Source organism: Rhinopithecus bieti, unplaced genomic scaffold (genome assembly GCF_001698545.2).
Source record: "Rhinopithecus bieti isolate Rb0 unplaced genomic scaffold, ASM169854v2 scaffold_43991, whole genome shotgun sequence".
In the NCBI taxonomy this organism is placed as follows: Eukaryota; Metazoa; Chordata; class Mammalia; order Primates; family Cercopithecidae; genus Rhinopithecus; species Rhinopithecus bieti.
In genome coordinates, this window is record NW_016817751.1 from 43,537 (window position 1) to 56,079 (window position 12,543).

General features: G+C 42.1%; 1 long non-coding RNA gene across 1 annotated transcript in view; it reads left to right on the forward strand.

The window, feature by feature from the left end:
- Positions 1–12,018, forward strand: part of LOC108517984 (uncharacterized) — a 26,280-nt gene extending 14,262 nt beyond the window's left edge. The window contains exons 4-6 of the long non-coding RNA XR_001882263.1: positions 1,978–2,175; positions 6,720–6,815; positions 11,001–12,018. This is a non-coding gene — a long non-coding RNA (uncharacterized LOC108517984). The remainder of the gene's footprint in view (positions 1–1,977; positions 2,176–6,719; positions 6,816–11,000) is intronic.
- The last annotated feature ends 525 nt before the right edge of the window (positions 12,019–12,543 follow it).

Genomic DNA, 12,543 nt, shown 5'->3' on the forward strand with positions numbered 1-12,543 from the left:
GCTTTGAAGAATATGAATTCTCACATTATCAACCACTGAGTATCTCAGAGGGGAAGGTGCGTAGTCTCTTTGTGTCAGGAATCTTTAAAAATAGAATCGGCCCTTTAAGGGCTTTCTAGAAGGAATCTGCATTCTGATCAGATTATAGTATTGAAATATTGTGCCAGTTCAAATGCATTTTTAATTTTTGGCTCCTAAATTTAATGGAAAATTATTGTTCTTCTGTGAGGAATTCTTTCATACTAAGAAAAATTAAAACATTGGGTTCAACCTGTTGGGTATTATGCTCACATGGCTGGGGTGACAGGACCGTTGGGACCCCAAGCCTCAGTGTCACTCCATATACCAAACCTGCATGTCTACCCTTTATAGTTAAAGTAGAACTTAATTTTTTTAAATAGGTTTAAATCTCTTTAGAGATAAGAGAATACTATGTTATAGGAAGAAGTAGGAAAAAGAGAAGAATATTCTGAGTTTCTGTAGACTGAGATTCTCAACTGGGCCACTGTTGACATTTGGGGCTGGGTAACTCTTTGCAGTGGTGGCTTCCTCTGCTTTGTGGAATGTTTAGCAGCATCCCTGGCATCTATCCACTAGATGGCAGTAGCACCCTCTTCCAGTTGTGACAATGAAAAATGTCTCTAGACAATGCCAAATGTCCCCTAGGGCCATAGTCACTCTCTTTGATGAGACCACCAGTCTGGACACTCCCAAGAGAGCTCAGTGTCTGTACTGCCAGGACACTTGCCCACCCTCACAAAAAAATAAAGCTAAAGCTAAGATTTTAAACTTCCATCTTTGGGCTGCTACTGAAGCAGGAGAACTGTCCCCCTGTAAGAGTAAACCAGAGGGAAGTTTCTGGTTTTTATGGAAACAAGAGGGTGTCTCTGCCATGTTTGGGGGATTTGACTCGGTAGGAGCTGCCTAGTTATTTCTTAAATCCTTCGACCCATTCTTAGTGGTAGGGCGAGATGCAGAGGGGTCATTGGTAATGATTTCTCTCAATACATGTTTCTCCTAGTTTTCCTGTTGTTCTTGATCCTACCCATCCATGGTACTTCTAAAGGACAGGCAGCTGGACCACCCCAAACTGATACACATTGGTTCTGCTCATCACACATGGGGGTCTCAACAGGCCGATCTGTGTTATCAGCAAGTCTGCTGATACTTATTAGGGACTTGCTACAGAGACCTGGTGCTTGACTCTGTAGGACAATCAGCATCAGCAATGTCTTCAGTGCCTGTGGGGGATGAATTGTATGTGTACACCTTAATAGATAATCTCCACATCCCTGTGACACACTGCGACCTCCAGGGACCTTAGCAGTGCCGATGTTCTAGCCAGGTTTTGCAGGATGGCTGCCTGGTCCTCAGAGTTTGCTTACATAGGAGGTGAACTCAACTCAGCATGCACAGTTATGTGGGACGAGCATCTTAAGGATGCAGGCTATGCGAGCCTTGATTTCTACCAGCCAACCAATTAAACACAATACTTGATTGAACATTTCCTTTCTCAAAGTTCTGCCCCCATTTTTTTTGTGTGTGTTTTTTGAAAATAAGTCTGTTATTGAAAATCAAATTAGTTTGTCTTTGTATTTAGAGCTAGTTTGGGGGCTTAGGGCTTCGGAAATTCTCAGTGAAGAAAAGAAACTCATTTATGAATACCTATTTCCACATGGCACTAATCTCCATGCATTTTACTGTTATCACAGGACTGATAGCACTTGGTTTAGGTGAGCTTAGTAGGCAGACTGAGATGAGTTGGGTTTTCAAGATGGCAGAATGCTGTTCTTCTGCTTTTAGCCTTTGCTTGTCTTTTAGCCTTTGCTTTAGTCAGCTGATTAAGGCCCTGAATGGCTAATTGCTAAAGCTGTTAGTTCCCATTAGCCTTGACAGGGTCTCCAGAAGTAGAATTGCCTCATATGTGATGCTAGATAGTGGACAGTCTTGATAATAGCCTGACCTGCTTTCTTCTAGTGCATCCACTCTGGGAGAGCGTGGACCTGGTTCCTGGGGGCGATCAACAGTCACCCATCAACATTTGGTGGAGGGACAGTGTTTATGATGCCGGCTTAAAACCGCTCACCATCTCTTATGATCCAGCCACCTGCCTCCACGTCTGGAATAATGGGTACTCTTTCCTCGTGGAATTTGAAGATTCTACATATAAATCAGGTGAGGGCAAGATCTGGTGGTCTTGTAAGGAGTTAAAGAAACAGTGTCATGTTAACAGAGGACAGATCAAACTCTCTCCATGACAGTATTGACCTCTTTGTGAGCAATGGCATGGAAGTCATTGGAATTTAAAAAAAAATTATGGTAAAATATACATAATATGAAATTTATCATCTTATCCATTTTTAAGAATACAGGCCGGGCGCGGTGGCTCAAGCAAGCTGTAATCCCCAGACTTTGGGAGGCGGAGAGCGGGCGGATCACGAGGGGACCGCTCGAGGACCATCGTTAACACGGGTGAAAACCCGTCCTTACTAAAATAGCAAAAATTAGGGCGGGCGCAGCCGAGGGGGTGCGGCCGGCGCTGTAGTCCCGCTCCTCGGGAGGCTTAGCAGGAGAATGGCGGAACCCGGGAGGCGGGCTTTGCAGTGAGTGAGATCTGGCCACTACACTCCAGGGGCTGGGCGACCAGAGCAGACTCCGTCCAAAAAAAAAAAAAAAAGGAATACAGTTAAGTAGTATATTTAAGTACATTTCCATTATTGTACAATCATCCACCACTCATCTAGCCCAGAAATCCTTTCATCTTGCAAAACTGGACTTTACCATAGAACAGATTGCCCGCATTCACCCTCCCTCCAGCTCCTCGCCAATCAGTATTTGCTTTCTTTCTTTCTTTCTTTCTTTCCTTTCTTTCCTTTCTTCTTCTTTCTTCTTCTTTCCTTTCTTTCTTTTTCTTTCTTTTCTTCTTCCTCTCCCCTCTTCTCCCCTCCCTTACCTTCCCCCACCCCTCCCCTCCCCTTTTCCTCCGCGTCCGTCTCCTTCTCCTACTCCTTCTTCTTCTCCTCCTCCTTCTCCTTCTCCTTTCTTGACAGATTCTTGCTCTGTCACCTAGGCTGGAGTACAGTGGGGTAGTCTCAGCTCACTGCAACCTCTGCCTCCCAGGTTCAAGTGATTCTCCTGCCTCAGCCTCCCAAGTTGCTGGGATTATAGGCGCCTGTCACCACGCCCAGCTAACTTTTGTATTTTTAGTAGAGGGGGGTTTTACCATGTTGGCCAGGATGCTCTTGAACTCCTGACCTCAAGTCATCTGCCCGCCTCGGTCTCCCAAAGATCACAGACATGAACCACCACGCCCAGCCAGTATTCTGCTTTCTGTCTCTATGAATCGAACTACTCTAGGCACCTCATATGAGTGTAATCATACAGTATTTGTCTTTTTGTGACTGGCTTATTTCACTTGGTATAATGTCCTCAGAGTTCATCCATGTTGTAGTGTGTGTCAGAATTTTCTTCCTTTTTAAGGCTTAATGATACTCCATTATATGGATAGACCACATTTGTTTATCTATTCCTTACCTTTTGGCTTTTGTGAATAACGCTGCTATGAACATGGGTGTACAAATGTTTCTTTTTGTTCTTTTGGGTATATGCCCTGAATGGGCTTTCTGGATGATCATTGGACTCACTTTTCAGTGTATGGAAAAATTCCCTTTTCTTTTTTATGGACGTTTCCTTCTAGTATAGGTAATATTTTTTATTAACAAATACATATATCTCTGTGTACAGATTTTGTAATTGGCATAGAAGAAAGGGCATGAAATGAAATGAAAGCTTTACCAGAAATCTATTTTCTGTGTGTTTATGTGTTGAATATGTACTAGTTTTCCTCTGCTGGCTTACTTTGCAAATAACTTCTATATTAAATAGTAATTCTATTTAATTACATTGTAAAATATAAGATCACAATACAGAGCAGAAGGATAATTAGGCAAGAAAAACACGTTTTATATTTGTGGCCACCTAATAACACGTATGAATTTTATCATTATTTATGTATCCAACATTTTCTGAGTGGCAACTATGTGCAAAGCACTGCACGAAGTGCCAGGAGTACTAATTGTCAACCACCCAAAGGGCAAAGTCTAGTGAGGGAAGAATGCTTGAAATTAAAATTATAAAGCAAGTGTGGTTTGAAAAATGTTTCTGAAAGGGCTATGGGACCACAGAGGAAGGCGTGTGATACAGACTACTCAGCGGAGTCTATGATGATTTCACTAAGGAGGAGCCATTTATATTAGGTATTAAAGGATGTATGGAAGTTTGCCAAGAGCATTAGAAGGGCATTCTGGACTGAGGAAAAGTCGTGCAAAGGCAGATGTGATAGAATGTTCAGGAAATGACCAAAAACAAAAAAACAAAATGATGTGGCCAGAATGTTGAATGTGTGTTGTGGGGAGAGGCAGTGAGAGTGGTGATCATCAAAGCATAATAGGGTAGATGGAGGGCAGGCTCATCAGAAACTAGTTATATGTAAATGAGAGAGTGGCATAGCATGATTTTAATTAGCCAGTTACTTTATGTTTTTAGATTAGCCCAGGCAGCAATGCAGGGCCACAAGTTGAGATTAATCCAAGTGATAGGTGGTTGGAGATTAAATGAAGGCAATAGAAATATAGAAAATAGCAACTTTTAAAAAGCATTTCTGAAATAAAAGCAACAGAACTAGGAGGTGACATCCTCTTCCAGAGAAGAGAAAGCAAAGTTAACCAAGACCTTGAGGTGTCTCACTTAGGAGACTTGGGGGAATGGTGATGCCAGAAAATAAGTTCATGAGTGGTGGACAAGGAATGATTTGTAGAGAAGTTATCTTAATCCATTTGTGTTGCTACAAAGGAATATCTGAAACTGTAATTTATAAAGAAAAGAGGTTTACTTGACTCATGGTGCTGCAGGCTGTACAGGAAACATGCTGCTCACATCTGCATCTGGTGAGGTCCTCAAACTGTTTCTCCTCATGTTGGAAGGCCACGGGGAGCCAGCACGCAGAGATCACATGGTAAGAGGGAAAGGAGGAGGTACCAGGCTCTTTTCAGCAATCAGTTCTGTGACTGGACGCAATGGCTCACACCTGTAATCCCAGCTCGTTGGGAGGCCAATGCGGGAGGATCACTTGAGGCCAGGAATTGGAGACCAGTCTGGGCAATATAGTGAGACCTTGTCTATACAAAAAAAAATTAAAAAAAAAAAAACAAAAAAAAACCAGCCAGGCATGGTGGCACATGCCTGTAGTCCCAGCTACTTGGGAGGCTGAGGTGGGAGCGTCACTTGAGCCTAGCAGGTCAAGGCTGCAGTGAGTCACAGTTGTGCCACCGTACTCCAGCCTGGGTGACAGAGTGAGACCCTGTCTCAAAAAAAGAAAAAACCTAAATCAGTTATCTTGGGAACTAAGAGTAAGAACTCACTTCCACCCGAATGGCACCAAGCTATTTATAAGAGATCTGCCTGCGTGATCCAAACACCTCCCATGAAGCCACCTCCAACACTGGGGAGCAGGTGTCAACATGAGACCTGGCAGGACCAAACAGACCATATGCAAACCATAGCAAAAATATAGGGAGATCATAAGGAAATATAATTGCTTCTTATAACTTTTTTGTAATTTAGGTTTTGTTTGGTTTGTTGGTTTTGCTTTTTTTTTAATAGGATCTCACTTTATCACCCAGGCTGGTGTGCAGTGGTGCAGTCATAGCTCACTGCAACCTTGAACTTCTTAGCCCAAGTGATCCTTCCGTCTCAGCTTCCCAAGTAGTAGGGACTACACAGTTGCGTACCACCACACCCAACTCATTTTAAAATTTTTTGTAGAGACGAGGTCTCACTGTGTTGCCAAGGCTGGGCTTGAACTCCTGGCCTCAGGTGATACTCTTGCCCCAGCCTCCCAAAGTGCTGACGTGAGCCAACGCACCTGGCAGTAATTTAGTTTTAAATGTAATATCAACAATAAAAACATTTTAAGTGGTCATCTCTCAAAGAAGAAGTGTGTCTTCAACTTTTTTTTTTTTTTTGAGATGGAGTCTTGCTCTGTCACCTAAGCTGGCGTACAGAGGCACGATCTCGGCTCACTGCATCCTCTGCCTCCCAGATTCAAGCGATCCTTCCACCTCAGCTTCCTGAGAAGTTGGGATTACAGACACCCACCACCACCACGCCTGCTGATTTTTGTATTTTTTTTTTTTTAGTAGAGACGGGGTTTCACCATGTTGGCCAGGCTGGTCCCAATCTCTTGACCTCAAATGATCCACCCACCTTGGCCTCCCAAAGTCTTGGAATTACACATGTGAGCCACTGCACCCAGCCAGTCTTCAAGTGTTGTCTAATTCCTATAAGGATAATTTATTTTTCTCAATGTAAACATTTTCTCTTTTAAATGTAAATGGATTTTAGATGTTAGTATTTCATGGAAAGCAGAATGGGAACGAGCAAATGTTGATCCCTTACTGAAATGCGACTCAGTTTGCTATATGAATTTTATTTTTTCTCCCTAAGTCCTTTTATTCCAAAGAAATATTAATTGCTATTCTTGCCTAAATTTCTTCCTGGTCTTTGTTTCTATCTCATTTTGGATTGTCATATGGTTTTCTTAGTGGCTTTACTTTGGGTGAGGAAACATGTTTAAATGTCATAGGTTGACTGAGGATGTGGGTTTATTCTGGAGAGATTCTGTGTAGTCATGTGTTAACCCTCTTTCCATGGTGTTTCAGCTGCACTTAGTGCATTGGAATGCAGTCAAATTTGAAAACTTTGAGGATGCAGCACTGGAAGAAAATGGTTTGGCGGTGATAGGAGTATTTTTAAAGGTAAAAAATTTCACCAACTTTAAATGATGTGTTGTATTCTAGAATGAAAAGATAGAACATTATAATATTGTTGTTTACTTTAAGAATATTGGGATCCATACACTGGTAAGATAAATAGTGCTTGAAATACAGGATGGTTAAGGATATATTTTAAATGGCATGAAACTGTGCCGTCCAATAGAGTGATCACAAGCCACATGTGACAGTTGAGCTCTTGAAATGTGGCTGGTGTAACTTAGGAAATGAAGATTTAATTTACTTCTAATTCACTTAAATTTCAATTGAAAAACTGATATTCAATTCAGTTATTGAAAAACTTTTGGGTCGGGCGCAGTGGCTCACACCTGTGATCCCAGCTCTTTGGGAGGCCGAGGCAGACGGATCACTTAAGGCCAGGAGTTCGAAACCAGCCTGGCTAATGTGGCGAAACCCCGTCTCTACTAAAATTACAAAACTTAGCCAGGCGTGATGGCAGGCGCCTGTAATCCCAGCTTCTTGGGAAGCTGAGGCACAAGAATTGCTTGAACCCACAAGGCAGAGGTTGTAGTGAGCCAGGATCGTGCCACTGCACCCCAGCCTGGGCGGCAGAGCGAGACTCTGTCTCCAAAGAAAAAAAGAAGAAAAACTTTTAAGAATGTTTGGAACCATTTGGATATGTATATATATGTTTTCAAGTATAAATTTTTTTAAATCTAAATATAGATCAAGTATCTTGATGAAAAAGGTAGCATCCAAATTGAGATGGGCTGAAGTATAAAATACACAACAGATTTTAAAACTTAGTATGGAAAAAACATAAACCATCTCAGTAACTTTTCTTACTGATTACGTGTTGAAGAGATAATATATTGAATATATTTGGTAAAATTATATTATTAAAAGGATTTCATCTATTTCTTTTACTTTTAAATGTGGCTACTAGAAAATTAATTACCTCTGTGGCTTCTATTTTTAAGCACTGGTATAAAAGGATAAAGGCAAATAAATAAATAATGGTTACAATGTAAAATGTATTTTAGACCAGGTGTGGTGGCTCACACCTGTTGTCCCAGCACTTTGGGGAGGCCAAGGCGGGCAGATTACTTGAGTCCAGGAGTTCGAGACCAGCCTGGCCATCATGGCAAAACCCCGTCTCTACTGAAAATACAAAAATTAGCTGGGTATGGTGGCGGGCACCTGTAGTCTCAGCTACTCGGGAGGCTGAGGCAAGAGGATCACTTGAACCCGGGAGGCAGGGGCTGCAGTCAGCCGAGATCACGCCACTGCACTCCAGCCTGGGTGACAGAGTGAGACTCTGTCTCAAAAAATAAAAAAGAATACATTTTAAACAGAAGAATGTATTTTAAACAGAAAGATAAAGGCCGTAAACTCTAGGAAATCCTCATGAAGGGAACTAATATTTATGAGTGCTAAGTGACTCCATATTTGCCAAGTACTTAGTTTATCTTTCTAGGAACTCTCTGATGGCAATATTATTGTCTCCATTTTTCAGATGAAGAAAGTGAAGCTCAGTGAGGTTAAGTGCTTTCCTGCTAGGTCACACAGCTAGGTAATGGAGGACTGGGGTTAAAAATCCGTAGGCCACACTCTCATGGGGCCCCTGAGCTCTTGCAGGTTCGGCAGCTGCAGGCTCCCTGCATGCTCCCAACTTTCATCTGCACTGGAGGCAGAGTGTTTTAAGGGTACCTGGGATTTGTTTTAATCAGGTATAGTAAGAACATGCAGACATGGGAATGACTGTCATGAAGGAAGAAGTTGATCCTATTCCCAGATCCCTAGAAGCTGGAGGCATGACACACCGTGCAGGGCCACATGAGGAAGTACCGGGGTTGGTCAGGAGGCAGAGAAAGTGAGGGGAAAATGCGGGCAAGAGCTTTTATTGTGTTTTCAGTGGGAAGGAACAGGCGAGGCAGGGTATGCAGGCTTGGGATTGGCTACTTCGAATAATTTCAGAGTGTTCTGTGGCCTAGGGGGCTGTCCCCACTTGGCTGATACCTGACCGTGGGGTGATTGGTGCAGGAGAACAGTGGCCCTGGTGTAAGAGCCTGATAAAGTAGATGGCGGGGCTGTAAGCTCTGGATTGCAAATGAAGGGCGCTCTTGCAGCTGTCTGTTCTCTCTGGGAATCAGCCAACCTTGGGAGGGACAGTGCTTGTGGTGTCAACAAGTCCCCAGATGTCAAAGCATTAAATACAAAAGCTATTAATAGAAAACGTGCTTTATATACTGAGGCTCCTGAAACATGCCCTTGAGGACTTAGGGGTCTGTGCCGAAAGCCTCGCCTTCATGTGCTGTAGCCTGTTTGAAGAGCTTCAGCCTCCAGGGTCCCTGTGGGCCAAGGCTTAGAAAGGCTGGGGGAGGTGAGTGGAGCAGGAGCACCTTTCCCTGTGGACTACAGGCACAACTTCAGACAGCCTGCTCATGTATTCTGTGTCCAGTTTAATTCGGCAATGTTTATAACATTCTAAATTGCCAGTTTCAGCGGTTTCAGACTGTGATTTGTTTTTAGATAATCACCAGATGGTCATTTTTAATTCATATTTCATTCCAGTTCTACAGTGAGATGTCCGTTGTTTTTAATGTTTTCTCATTTTTTGTTCTTTAGCTAGGCAAACATCATAAAGAGCTATAGAAATTGGTGAATTCCATGCCATCAACTAAGCGTGGGGTAGTATTTTTCCTAAATTACCTGAAATATATTTTATGTTTCAATCTCAAGAGTGGCGACATTACCAAGGCACTTTGAATTGGGAAGTTTAACTAGGGGAACTGTATTCCGGTTCTCTTTGAACATTGCCTTAGAAGGAGACCTGTAATTTATGAATGACCCTGGCCCTGGGTCACATTGCAGGGGACAGAGGTGATCATGTGGGTGGGCCAATGAGCTTCCTGCGGTGCTGCTGAGGACTTGGGGACTCAGGAACATATTGCTGTCCCCTCCTCTGTTCCTGACACTGGCTCCTTCTAAGTCCTTGTGAACACACCCAGAGCAGCCTTCTTTTCTGTAGCTGCCATCCCACAGGCAGGGAGCAGAGAGCAGTTCTACAGAAACTTGCCTTGTCCAGCTGGAAAGAACAATGACCCACATCCTTCAGGTTGGATGCCTTTGTCCAGCCCCCCAAGATTATTTCTTCTATATTCAGATTATTTGAGATTCTATATTCAGAATCTCAAAGGGCTGTGCTCTGGAGGCCCATATATTCTCTCCTCCCTTTCTTCCCCCACTGTATCCTTCTGGTCCCCACCTCTTTCCCCCTCCTTTCCTCTCCATTTCCCTCTTTCTTCCTCTCCCCATTTAGTACAGAATTCTGACTCCTCCTGATCTGCATTTCATTTTTTGTTTCTATCAAGTTTTATTTTAGATACAGGGGGTACCATGTGCAGGTTTGTTACGTAAGTATGTTGCATGATGCTAAGGTTTAGGGTACGGATTCCATCACTCAGGTAATGAGCACAGTACCCAATGGGTAGTTTTTTAACCTACCCCTCTCTCCAGTAACCCCCAATGTCTATTGTTCCCATCTTTATATCTGTGTGCTGAATGTTTAGTTCTCTCAAGGACATGCAGTACTTGGTTTTCTGTTCTTGCATTAATTCGCTTAGGATGATGGCTTCCAGCTGCATCCATGTTGCTGCAAAGGACATGATTTCATTTTTTTATGGCTGTGTAGTATTCCATAGTGTATATATTATCACATTTTCTTTATCCAGTCCACCGCTGATGGGCACCTAGGTTGATTCTATGTCTTTGCTGTTGTGAATAGTGTGACAATGAACAGATGAGTGCCTGTGTCTTTTTGGCAAAATGATTTATTTTCCTTTGGGTTTATACCCAATAATGGTATTGCTGCATTGAATGGTAGCTCTGTTTTTAGTTATTTGAGAAATCTCCAAACTACTTTCCACAGTGGCTGAACTAATTTACATTCCCACCAACAGTGTATATGCATTCCCTTTTTCCACAGCCTCACCAACATCTGTTGTTTTTTGACTTTTTATTAATGGCCATTCTGACTGTTGTAAGATGGCATCTCATTGCGGTTTTGATTTGCACTTTTCTGATGATTAGTGATGATGAGCATTTTTCATGTTTGTTGGCCACTTGTATGTCTTGAGAAGTGTCTGCTCATGTCCTTTGCCCATTTTTTAATGGGGTTATTTGTTTTTCTGCATTTCATTTTAAAAGGAAAATTCTCAGTCTCCCTTGAAGAAGTGAAGCCTCCTTCTTTATGCGCTGGGCACTGTCTAATACCTCCCAACAATACTTAGAGGAGACTACCTGCTGGAGCCTCACTAGAATTGAGAGATCAAATGGTTTTGGTTGTTTTCCCACTAGGGAATATAAAAAATACACAGTTAATTGCAGAAACAAAGGCTGGGCATGATTCCATCCTAAGCAGCGATTCTTCAGGTAGCTGCTCAGAAGGGCCTGGAGCTCCTCTGGACCACTGTTCATCTCCGCATACTCCCTGAGAACCATCACCTCGTCGTCTGATTCCTGAGTGGTTTTCACTACTAAATAATGACTCAGTAACCCAATCTCTTGGCCAGGACGCTCTCATGGAATTTGGGTCATTGGCACTTCCTGCCTGGTGCCCACCTTTCTAGATTACTGGACCCAAGTAGGTCCAGTATCTCCCTGGTCCAGCCCTGTCTGAGTCCATCACCTGGATCATTAAGAAGCAGCCAGTAGAGGTTGATCATGATCAGGTACATTCTCTCCACAATTTTCATCTAAGGAAATCCTCGTCTCCCCTTTTAAAACAAAGCTGGGCTCAGATGTGGCATCAGTTTTAACATCTTGTAATGCTTATGCATTTTTATTGAAGTGTACCAATGTCTTATCTCAGTTTGGACATGAATTTAGAGGTATTTCAGATTAGCGAAAGAAGAGTTAAAGTGACATGTTTTTATTATACATGCATTGTGTAGATTCTCTATGAAAATTAATACCCTTTTAAATAAAAAAAAGAAGGCTGGAAATGGGTGTATTCAAAACCCTTTAAAATCCTTAAGGGAGTTTTGCTATAGAATCTCAGGATAAAGACAGACTCCAGCAATGTTCATCCAGAAATTTTCATGTAAGTCAGTTGTTTGAAACTTGGAATTTATTTTTCTCTTCTCTTAGAAACCAAATCTAAGTGGTGACATGATCAGCACACCAACAATCCTGTTTAATTCCATAAACTAACTCTTAGTCATAACAACCTGAACCGTATACGCGTTCATAGATTGGATCTATTTATTGACTAACAGCTTCCAGCTTCTCTTTTATACAGACCAAGGATGAACAGGGGATACAAAACTCATAATCACAAGATTAGACCTCCTACCTACCCCAAAAATAACAATAGGCCAATATCTCTGAAAAATATGTAACACAACAAACAAGCTACAATAAAATTACTAGAAATAGAGTTAGTAGTGCATTAGAGAAATATATACTCTTGTCGCAGGTAGGGTTTACTTCAGATATATCCAAAGATTAGGTTCACCAAGTCATAAGACGCAGAATACTTACACGAATTAATGGGTTCTCCTGTCAACAAATCTGTCATGTCAATTTCATTAGATATTCCCTAAAACATACTTAAGATAAACCCACATCCTTTAACAAAATAATTTTTTTTTAATGAAACAGAAAATGGTCAGGAATCTCCCTAACCTGGATGACAGAATAGAGTTACTCTAAGAAAAGCCACCGCAATCAAAAAATAACAAAATAATCT